Below are 12,358 nucleotides of genomic sequence, written 5' to 3'. Positions count from 1 at the left end.
TCGGGAATCACTCCCTTAATCATAGGCATTTAAATATAAAATATAACTTTGTTTTTTCAATGAATTAAAGTATACTTTTTTTAATTTAAATATCAAGATGGCTATGTTTTAGGTAAAAATCAGATGTCACAAATATCATACTGGATTTAAATGAATTGCTTACAACATGAGGGAATATTGCACAGTAGCTATCAAACTAGTATTCTCCAAGTATTCACAGTTAGAGGCATTTCTATGAATAGAACAAAACAACAGGGATGCACCAAATCCATGATTCAGTTTTGGGATTCCTCCAAATTGCATAATGTCACCATATCAGAAACAACTATTGTAATAGCTGCAATTCTGGATAACAGTTATGGGACCTGTTATCCAGGATGCTTGGGGTATTACAGATAATATATCTTTCTGTAATTGGGATCTTCATAATAAGTCTAATAGAAAATGATGTAACCATTACATAATCCCAATAGGCTGGAATTGCTTTCAGTAAGGATTAATTATATCTAAGTTGGGATCAAGTACAAGGTACTTGGTTTTATTATTGCAAAGAAAAAGGAGATCATTTTTTAAAAAATTTGATTATTTGGATAAAATGAAGTATATGGGATATGCCCTTTCAAGGGAACTTTCTGGATAATAGCTTTTTGGATAATGGATCCCATACATATTCTACGTTTGCCTAGGTGCAACCCATACCAGCCAATACGATATGTGCTTTTAAACAGGTGAACAGTAAATGCTAGCTGCTGATTGGTTGCAGTAAGTGACTAGACCTGTAACAAACTCTGCACCTTTTATTAGATAAGCCATGAATGTACTAGCACCCCTTGTTAATGAGTAACATTGCAACTTCACTTTCTTTTCGCTGCTTAAACTTTTTTTTCTCTCTAGAGCAGGGATCCCCAACCAGTAGCTTGTGAGCAACATGTTGCTTTCCAACCCCTTGTATGTTGTTCTCAGTGGCCTCAAAGCAAGTGCTTATTTTTGAATTCCAGGCTTGGAGGAAAGTTTTGGTTGTATAAAAACCAGGTGCACTGCCAAACAGACCCTCCTGTAGGCTGCCAGTCCACATAGGGGCTACCAAATAGCCAATCACAGCCCTTATTTGGCAACCCAGGAACCTTTTGCATGCATGTGTTGTTCCCCAACTCTTTTTATTTTTGAAAGTGGCTCATGGGTAAAAAAGGTTGGGGACCCCTGCTCTAGAGCTTCCAGATTACTTGTCCTTGGTCTCTAATAATCTAAAAGTTGCTTCCTAAATAGTTGATTGTCCTGACGTCATGCTAACCCAGTAACAGTATGCAAAATGGCCTCCCCTGCATAAATGTAAGAAAGGCAAACAAAAATTAAAGAATGGTTCTATGCATGTAGTAATATAGGCACCATTTAAACCATGTAGACTAAACAAATAGTTGCAAGTAGATCTTATTATATTCAAAGAGATTACTGAGAAACATAATAAAGTAATGTAGTAAGTCACCAATAATTTGGACAGAGCACTAACTTTAAGTGCAGGGCTAATTAAATTATAAGGAAAAATAAATCCAATGCCATTTTGGGATAATAATATAGCTAATTCTTTCTTGTGGTTTAAATGATGCCATTTTAGACATGTCTCTGGCTGGGGAAACACAAATAAAGAAAACATTGTTAAGAGCCATTCAGACAGAGGAAAATGCACTACAATATAAGTGGCAACTAATGTATGAAATGAATCTGAAATGTTACTATTTAATCTGCCTAAACTAAAACTGGCTAATCATATATGACATCTCACAAGGCACAGAGAAAAGAGGGCACCAGATGAATAATTAGGGTTTACAGTATGTTACCAGGCCCAGACTGGCAATCTGTGGGTTCTGGCAAATGCCAGAGGGGCTGCTATAAGGTCCCATAGAAAGTCAGTATTTAGTGGGCTGATGGAGGGCTGTTTGGGCCTCTGTGTACCTGAAATGCCAGGGCCTATTTTAATTCTCAGTCCGGACCTGTATGTTACCTACATTCAACACTGGAATGCAGGAGCCATTTGGGCTTTTTATGACCATAAATGCAAAATGCAATTTTGCCATGTTTTTTACCCACAGTGCAGCATTTTCCTCCTATACAAGAAACATCATTTGACGAATGGCCATTGCACTGAAAATTTCTGGGTTGGGATATCATCCAACAGTTGGCATCAAAATGAAGTCTGGGGGTAATTTCTTAAGAGCAAGTACTTTAGATTTATTGAGGCAGGCCTTGTGTGAAACCCAGCATCAATCATGCACTATGCCCGATTCATCTGAATAGACTGGTGAGGCATGTTGAATGTTGAAGGAGTGATTTTAGACATGTAGTAAATATATATTTACTGCAATGACAGCATCCATTTTTGCATAATTGCAACGGCCCTCTCTCTAATATAAAACTATAAAATTGAAAAATGCACCGTGTAGCCTGCCATATAAAAATACGTACTATAACTGTATGAAGGTTGTACCCTGCTTATAAGATAAGGTAACTAATATAGTATTTGGCATATGGGATGACATTTCTCCTTCAACTAATTGTACTAAAACTTTGACATTCAGCATGTCCACCACATATTATCTTCTTCCAATCACCTCTGTGTAGAAGACAATCTAAACACCACAGAGGACACTAGAACATAAAGGTTTTAGACTTCCTGTCTAAGTATAAAGGTCTCTAACTGATTTCACATCGAAAACTAGTCTTTTTCGGATTATCCAGCGCAGATCTCAATGTCAAGAAACATCTTCAGGAACATCTGCCATTGACTTCTACATGGCCTAAACAGGTTTGAGATGGTGTATTTTTGGTTGTGGATTTTTAGCAGCTTTGGGATATGTTAAATCTCTACCAGACCAGAAAAAAATAAGATTTAATAAAAGGGCCCCTAAAGTCAAGTGCAAGGTACTGGTTTATCAGATTATTTTTCAAAAAATATTTGTTTACTTAATTAGGACTTTTGGGTCTTTCTGGATATTGGGTTTCCAGGAAAATTTATCCCATGCCTTTTAAGTGTTACAATGGCAGTTTTATTATTTATTTTTAACATAATCCACATTATCCATTACAGCTGGGATGTTTATTGATACACGCATTGTGCTGTTGTGAGTTTGTGGAATTTCAGCTTGTTAATGCAGGTAATTTCAACGTGTAATTTGTGCATGCGACTGAAGAACAAAACACTTTTCAACTATGGAATATTAGAAATGGATATTTGTTTCCCCTCAAGCACTAGCAAGTCTGGATTTCTCTACAAATTAACATGGAATTCAATAGGAAGCTTGAGAGAAAGAAAAATCTTGCTGCTTTCCCATAGCTCCGGTCTCATTTCATTTACTGGTCAAGAAGAATAGGCACGTTCATGCTTCAGGAATGCTTCACAGACCACAGAGAGAACCTCAGCATTTTATTCCAAGAAGGGATGCAGACAACCAACATAATAAAATCCATATATCACACCCTGGAAGGGGCCAGCAAACACCCACACAGTGAACAAAATCTTGTGTCTGTTCATTCTAAGCTTATGTGAGGCATTATTATTATTCAGAATATCCCTATTTACAGATCACTTACTGTAGTTCATTACACTGATGGGGTACAAACAACGGTATTTTTCCAACAAAATCATGCCAACAGTTGATAGGACAGGTTTAAACATTTTGTCCTGAGACAATAAAATAGGTCAGCGGATGGCACAGTCAGGTAATCATTGTTAAACGATCACTCCCTGCTCATGCCTTTTGTGAATGTAAACAAGGGACAGACAGCCATCGGTTAATATATATGTGAGATCTTGCAGCCTGCATGGCAAAAATAAAAAACGAAAGTCTCCTCATATATATTTTACCACGGATAGGTGAATCGTTCATTCAAATGATCGTTAAGATGAAAAGATCGTTCAGAGAGAGCCATCTAAACCTACACATGTATGGCCACCTTTACCTAAGCCCCAGACAAAACTATGGGCCTCAATTATTCCCATTAGTGCTCATTCGATCAGCTCTTGAGTCAAGATTATTATTGTGCTCTGCTTCTTCTTCAAATTATAAATCCAGAGTGAGGTGTGGAGTGCTGGTGAGAGCAGGACAATCCTATCATTAACACCTGCCTAGTATTGGCTTCTTCTGAACTTTGTGCATGTCGGAGTGCTCTCAGTTACACATCTGAATGATGCAGAAGGCCGGTAGAAGGGAAAGATAGGCAATAACTTCAAGCCCCCACCCACTTGTCATGAATACAGCATGGCCAAATGCAGATCGCATTGTATTCATAAGGTAAGCTCCATTCTGGACTTACTTCCTGGGTGCAAAGTGTTGAGCAGAGTGGAAAAGTGTAAAGCATGTTGTGATTTGAGCCTTTTCATAAATGGTGTAACTTTTGGGGGGTAGGGTGTACCAGGACAACAGCACAAAAACGTGCAGTGTATGAGTGGGCATGCATTCAAATAAAAATGTGTGGTGTATTCATGTCATTTATAAACAAAGTTTTATATATAGGATGCCGTGCTAAAGACTTTATAACTGATACAGAGACAGAAAATTTGGTGTGCAAATTGCATTGTTTATCCCAAATCATTTTTTCATAATTGGTGACTTATTGCTATCAACTAACCAGCTAACACTAAACTGAAAAATGACACCACATGATAACATCATTGGTTTTTGTCCATGTTAAAACAGATCTGGGATTCCCAAGAAATGATTTGTTGTAATGAGTTTCAAATTAAGGTATTACATGTGCAGTCCTGTACGGATTATTAAACAATGTTCAAATTATGTATTTTTAAGTACTTAGTTGGAAAGTATGCTCTCTTTTATGAGTTATTATTACTGATGGTTGCATTGGGAATTAGCTTTGTCTGGTGGTGGGGGAGTGGGGGGGGAATTCCTTATATTTAATTTATTTCAACATTTTTTTTTTTTGCCCGTGAGCCATATTCAAATGTAAAAAGTATTGGACAGCCAACCAGCCATCAAAAATATCTCTTGACACCTTTGTCTCCAAGCCAGGAATTCAAAAAGGAGAAGGTGCTTTGAGGTACCACACAGGCTTTTTGCCCATTTACTAAAGGTCAAATTTTAGTGGTATTATACCTTATTGAAATCATGATTAAACTCTATTTCTCTAAAATCACGAATACCTTTAAGTTATTAAAAGATGCAAATATAAAAAGTTTCAACGGAAAAAAAGTGCAGAAAAAAGCAAATGTTTCTAAAACCTCTAAAAGTTTGAGGTTTTTCGGATAATTAATAGCAAAAAAAAAATCCAAAAACCTCTAAAAAGTCTGAATGGCTACAAAAAAAGTCCAGTAGGATCAGTGCAGCTTCCATTGACTTCTATAGCACCTTGCTGCTTTTGCTTGGAGAAGGTTTTTAATGGTTTTTATTCTTACTAAATTTAGAATTTTTAGAGTTTTATAAAATATTTTGTAAAAAAGTCAATTTTTTAGAGAAAAAATTTAATTTTTTTTAAAAAAGAAATCCTAATGTTAGAAAATAGGCCCCTGAGAGCCACATCTTGCTCATGAGCTACTGGTTGGGGAGAAAAATTCTTTGTCCTGGGTGTCTTCCTTAAATGGTCCCTAGCCATGGCTTACCTTTAGATAATAGCTTTTGCATTTGCATCTTGAAAAAAAAATGTGCACAGAGATTTAGTCCCTTGATCAACTTGTACTATGAGCCATCTTCCATAACCCTGTATTCCCTCACTTGCTAAAAAGCCATCCAACTGCTTCTTACAGCTATCTAATGTATCAGCCTGTACCACTGATTCAGGGAGAGAATTCCACATCTTCACAGCTCTCGTTGTAAAAAAACCCTTCTGAATATTTAGGCAGAACCTCTTTTCTTCTAAACGGAATGGATGACCTTGTGTCAGCTGGAAAGACCTACTGGTAAATAAAGTATTAGAGCGATTATTATATGATCCCCTTATATATTTATACATAGTTATCATATCACCCCTTAAATGCCTCTTCTCCAGCCTGAACATACCCAATCCCTTTTACCAGCCTAGTTGCCATTCTCTGTACCCTCTCTAATACAATAATGTCCTGTTTGAGTGATGGAGACCAAAACTGTACGGCATATTCTAGATGGGGCCTTACCAGTGCTCTATAAAGTGAACGAATGACCACTTCCTGCAGTGAATCAATGCCCCTTTTAATACAGCTAAAGACCTTATTTGCCCTTGATGTTGCTGACTGGCATTGCTTGCTACAGCCAAGTTTATCATCTACAAGGACTCCAAGGTCCTATTCCATAATGGATTTGCCTAGTGCAGTCCCATTAAGGATATAAGTGGCTTGGATATTTTTACATCCCAGATGCATGACTTTACATTTATCAACATTGAATCTCATTTGCCACTTAGCTGCCCCGATTGCCAATTTGTCAAGATCCTGTTGCAAGGATGCACATCCTGGATGGAATTAATTGGGCTGGATAGTTTTGTGTCATCTGCAAACACTGATACATTACTTACAATACTTTCCCTTAAGTCATTAATTAACAAGTTAAATAAAAGTGGACCACCTCCCCGAACTGCCTCAGCGTGTATTGAAAACGCATCGCCGTGTGTGCTTTAGTTCATTGTAGCCTATGGGAAAACACGATGAGGCAGTTCAGGGAGATTGTCGCTCAGAAGACGAGGCAATTAGTTGCCTGGCGACAAAATCTCCCCGAATCTGCTCGTGTGGACTAACCCTTACAGATGTCAAAATTACTGGCCTATAATTTCCAGGCTGAGATCGTAAACCCTTTTAAAATATTGTAATGACATCAGCTTTCCTCCAATCCATAGGTACCACACCAGATGAAAGTGAATCTGAGAAAATCAGAAATAGGGGAAGGTCTAAAACTGAACTAAGCTCTCTTAGAACCCGGGGGTGTATGCCATCAGACCCTGGAGCCTTGTTTAAATTAATTTTTATTAAAGCTTTATGGATCATATCGTGAGTCAGCCACTGACTAGATTGAGCTGAGTCATCAGTGCAGCTATGAAGTGAGCCTGGGAACTCTTCTATTGTATATGCTGAAGAAAAGAACTGGTTTAGCACATTTGCCTTTTCTGTTAAAAACATACTGGTACCATTATTTAATGGAGCAACACTCTCAATCTGCATCTTTTTACAATTAATATATTCGAAAAACTTTTTTGGGGTTAGTCTTAGCCTCCACAGCAATGCACTATTCATTCCCTTTCTTTGCCTTCCCGATTGCTGATTTACAACATTATAGTGTTTACATTCATTAAATGCAGCTTCTGTCCCAAGAGACTTGTAGTTTTTAAATGTCTTTCTCTTCTTTACTATTAACTTCGTTACTCCTTTATTAAGCCATATAGGGCGATTCTTAGAGCTTCTACATTTACTCCTTAAGGGAATAAATTGAGAACAGTAATGATTTAATATAATTTTAAATGACAACCATTTCTGTTCTATGTTATTAGCTGAAAACTTAATGCCCCAATCAATGCTCTGAAGGGCAGCCCTCAATGCACTAAAATTAGCTTTTCTAAAATTCATGGTTTGTTGCCCCAGTGTATATTTGTTTTTTGCACCAGACATTAAATTATATAACATTATGGTCACTATTACCCAGGGTTCAATGACTTGCACATTTGCTATAATTTCTGGGTCATTTGAGATAACTAGATCCAGAATAGCATTTTTCTGGTTGGCTCCTCAACAACCTGTGCCTTAAAATAGTCATGCAACATGTTTATAAACTTGTTCCCATTAACTGATCTGGCAGTACTAATGCTCCAGTCAATATCTGGGTAATTAAAATCCCCCATTATCATAACTTTACCCAAACTAGCAGCCTTTTCTATTTGCATCAGGAGCTTAGCCCCCTCCTCCTCACTTACATTAGGGGGTCTATAGCATACTCCTACAATTAATTTGCTGGACTCTTTACAGTTGGTGAACTTTAGCCATAAGACTTCTGCCCCCTCATTTTCAAACATAACCTCCTCCTTTATATAAGCTTTTAAATCCTGCCTAACAAACAGACATATTCCTCCTCCTTTTCTATTGCCTCTGTCTACAATGATATTAACTGCCCAGTCATGCAACTCATTCAGCCATGTTTCGGCCATATAGTGGGCTGATTTGGCCTCAATAAGAAAATATTTGGATCAGTAACAAAACTACCAAAGTGTTAATCATCAAATCAGTCTCTGCTTTAAATACTGAGTGTATCACCTGGCAACCTTTCATTGAATTTGTAGTAGTTTGTAAAGTAGGCCTGCTGTAGTTCACTAGACAATCTGCAATCTGTTCCTGATATACATTATCAGCTATGAACACACATTAAAACATTTAAAAGATTTTGTTATATTTCCGTCATCAAATTGGATAAGAAATCTTAGTAAGCCACCATAGGTGTAAAGAGATTTGTGCAGATTTGCAATTCTTGCACAATTAAGTGGTAATCATGGACATCATTTCATAGAATCAATATGGACTGGCTGTGCATTCCATGGTGTGACACACATTAATGGCATGTCATATAAGATGTTAAATACAGTATAAGAAAGAATAGTTTTTTCAGATGGGTGCTTTGTACAGCTCTGTCTGTTTGGTCTGTGCTTAACCTAGAATCAAGGAGTCACTGTGGATACTGAAACAGATTAGATGAATGGAGAGTTCTTGATTGTGTGAGCAAAGTGTCCATTTGCTGTTTAAAAACCATTTATTAGAAACTTTATGTATGCAGATATAGTAATGCATTTGCTAGAAATGCTAAAAGAAAGGGACATTTAATACAAGTTTTATCACTTTTGGTCTCAGAACTCATTCAGAGAACTGCATTCTTCCATCAATTTGTTACTTCTAGACTCGGGTAACAGTCCTGTCTGTACACACCTGGTGCACCACAATCCTATTTAAATTCAATAGCAGTCTGGTCACAGAGATGTTGGGCTGCCCTGTCTTTGAGCAAGATGGTGGTGACAGGAACGCACATGTTTAACTGATCGCTGGATTCCATATCCTGTATCATTACCACAAAAATAAAATGTAAATGAGTTATTTTGTGATATTTTCTTTTTTTGCGTGCCATCACACAAAACATATTTTAACATTACACAGTTGCACTCACTTTCATCTCTGATGTGTTAAACTCCTCTAATCCATTTCTTGGCAGACAGACACATTAATTGGGTGAAAGAAATTTGATCTTGCTGCCGAAGTAATTGGTTCTTATCTCCCTATGATGCTTGTCAACAAGTGTCCTAAACTCAGCATGACATCCTGCACAACCAATTGGAAAATTCCTTAGGTAATTTCCTTGTTGACAAGCACAACAGACATTTGCTCTAACATTGTATTTCTGACAGTGAATGAACAACAACACCACCACCTGTGGTTGTGGGATCGCAGGTATAGTAGGGAGATATGGTGCCTATAGTAACAGTGGGGATACTAGTCTCTGGGAAGGTACTGTGACTGTGAGTCTGGGATAGCAGGTATAGTAGAGATAGATGGTGCCTATAGTAGCAGTGGGATAATAGTCTCTGGGAAGGGATTGGAGCTGTGAGATAGCAGGTATAGTAGAGATAGATGGTGCCTATAGTAGCAGTGGGATAATAGTCTCTGGGAAGGGACTGGAGCTGTGAGATAGCAGGTATAGTAAGGAGAGATGATGTCTATAGTTTTGGGTTGGGATAATAGTCTCTGGGAAAGGATTGGAGCTGTGGGATAGCAGGTATTGTAGGGAGAGATGGTGCCTATAGTAGCAGTGGGATAATAGTGTCTGGAAGGGACTGTGGCTGTGGAATAGCAGGTATAGTAGGGAGAGGCAGTGCCTATAGTAACAGTGGGATAATAGTCTCTGGGGAGGGACTGGAGCTGTGGGATAGCAGTTATAGTAGGGAGAGATGGTGTCTATAGTTGTGGGTTGAGATAATAGTCTCTGGGAAAGGACTGGAGCTGTGGGATAGCAGATATAGTAGGGAGAGATGGTGCCTATAGTAGCAGTGGGCATAATAGTCTCTGGAAGGGACTGTGGCTGTGGAATAGCAGGTATAGATTGGAGAGGTAGTGCCTATAGTATCAGTGGGATAATAGTCTCTAGAAGGGACTGTGGGATAGCAGGTATAGTAGGAAGAAATTGTCCCTTTAGAAGCAGTGGGCTAACAAACTCAAGGAAAAGGATTGCCAATGTACTGTCAGTAAACCTTTACTGTTAACTGAGAATAAACGTTTATATTAGTGTTGCCCAAACTTTGCCCTTCAGTTAATGTTAAAGTACATCTTAGCAACAAACAACAGCTGATTGCTATCAGAGGTAGAGATGTCGCGAACTGTTCGCCGGCGAACTTGTTCGCGCGAACATCGGGTGTTCGCGCTCGCCGGAAGTTCGCGAACGTCGCGCGACGTTCGCCATTTTGGGTTCGCCATTGTTGGCGCTTTTTTTTGCCCTCTCACCCCAGACCAGCAGGTACATGGCAGCCAATCAGGAAGCTCTCCCCTGGACCACTCCCCTTCCCTATAAAAACCGAAGCCCTGCAGCGTTTTTTCACTCTGCCTGTGTGTGCTGAAGAGATAGTGTAGGGAGAGAGCTGCTGCCTGTTAGTGATTTCAGGGACAGTTGAAAGTTTGCTGGCTAGTAATCGTTTTGATACTGCTCTGTTATTGGAGGGACAGAAGTCTGCAGGGGTTTGAGGGACATTTAAGCTTAGGTAGCTTTGCTGGCTAGTAATCTACCTTCTACTGCAGTGCTCTGTATGTAGCTGCAGTGGGCAGCTGTCCTGCTTCTGATCTCATCTGCTGACTGCTGCAATAACAGTAGTCCTTGTAAGGACTGCTTTTATTTATTTTTTGTTGTTTTACTACTACTACTACTACTACTACTATTATAAGAGCCCAGTGCTATTAGTCTAGCAGTGTTGGGGAGTGGGACTGGTGTGCTAATCTGCTGCTCCTAGTAGTTCAGCAGCACCAACTTTAATTTTTTTTTTTTAATATTCATTTTTTTTTATTTTACTTTTTTTTATTTTACTACCGCTGTAGTAGTGTATAAATTGACCTTTTAGGCATTATTTGCCCTGTAGGCATTATTTGCACACTGTTTTCTTCAACCCGCCATCTAGCTGTGTGACCTTGTTCACATTCTGTCTAAATATCCATAATATTACCGTCTCCAGAAAAAACACCGGAGTGACTTTTTTCAAGCAGCCATAATATATTTTACGTAATCCGTATCCACCGCTGTAGTAGTGTATACGTTGACCTTGTAGGCATTATTTGCACACTGTTTTCTTCAACCCGCCATCTAGCTGTGTGAGCTTGTTCACATTTTGTCTAAATATTGATAATATTATCGTCTCTAGAAAAACCACTTGAGTTACTTTTTTTCAAGCAGCATTCATATATTTTACGTAATCCGTATCCACCGCTGTAGTAGTGTATACGTTGACCTTGTAGGCATTATTTGCACACTGTTTTCTTCAACCCGCCATCTAGCTGTGTGACCTTGTTCACATTCTGTCTAAATATCCATAATATTACCGTCTCCAGAAAAAACACCGGAGTGACTTTTTTCAAGCAGCCATAATATATTTTACGTAATCCGTATCCACCGCTGTAGTAGTGTATACGTTGACCTTGTAGGCATTATTTGCACACTGTTTTCTTCAACCCGCCATCTAGCTGTGTGAGCTTGTTCACATTTTGTCTAAATATTGATAATATTATCGTCTCTAGAAAAACCACTTGAGTTACTTTTTTTCAAGCAGCATTCATATATTTTACGTAATCCGTATCCACCGCTGTAGTAGTGTATACGTTGACCTTGTAGGCATTATTTGCACACTGTTTTCTTCAACCCGCCATCTAGCTGTGTGTATTATCGTTTCCAGAAAAACCAACTGAGTTTTTGTTGTTGTTGTTTTTTTAAAAATAATGCCAGGCAAAGGCAGGCCGCCACGCAGAGGCCGTGCTAGGGGCCGTGCTGCTATGCAATCCTGTGGCCCTAGCAAATTGCCCAGTTTTAAAAAGCCAATGACCCTGAACTCCCAAAATGCTGAAGAGGTAGTTGACTGGCTTACACAGCACACCCCATCCTCTACCGTTTCTAACTTTACCACAACATCCTCCTCATCCTCCACTGCTATGGCCACCCCACGTAACACTTCCTCCACCACCGGTGCCCCTTCTTCACTGGGGTCAGAGGAGTTATTTTCCCATGAGTTTCTTGAACTGAGTAATGCGCAACTATTATTGCCAGAAGAAGATGAAGGAGATGAGGACCTTACACCAGATTTAATTCTGGCAGAGAACACGATAGAGATGGACATAATGAGTGATGAGGAGGAGGTCCCCGCTGCTGCTTCCTTCTGT

Source organism: Xenopus laevis, chromosome 8L (genome assembly GCF_017654675.1).
Source record: "Xenopus laevis strain J_2021 chromosome 8L, Xenopus_laevis_v10.1, whole genome shotgun sequence".
Classification (NCBI taxonomy): domain Eukaryota; kingdom Metazoa; phylum Chordata; class Amphibia; order Anura; family Pipidae; genus Xenopus; species Xenopus laevis.
The sequence above is the reverse complement of the archived record's forward strand: the minus strand, read 5'-3'. Positions refer to the sequence as shown.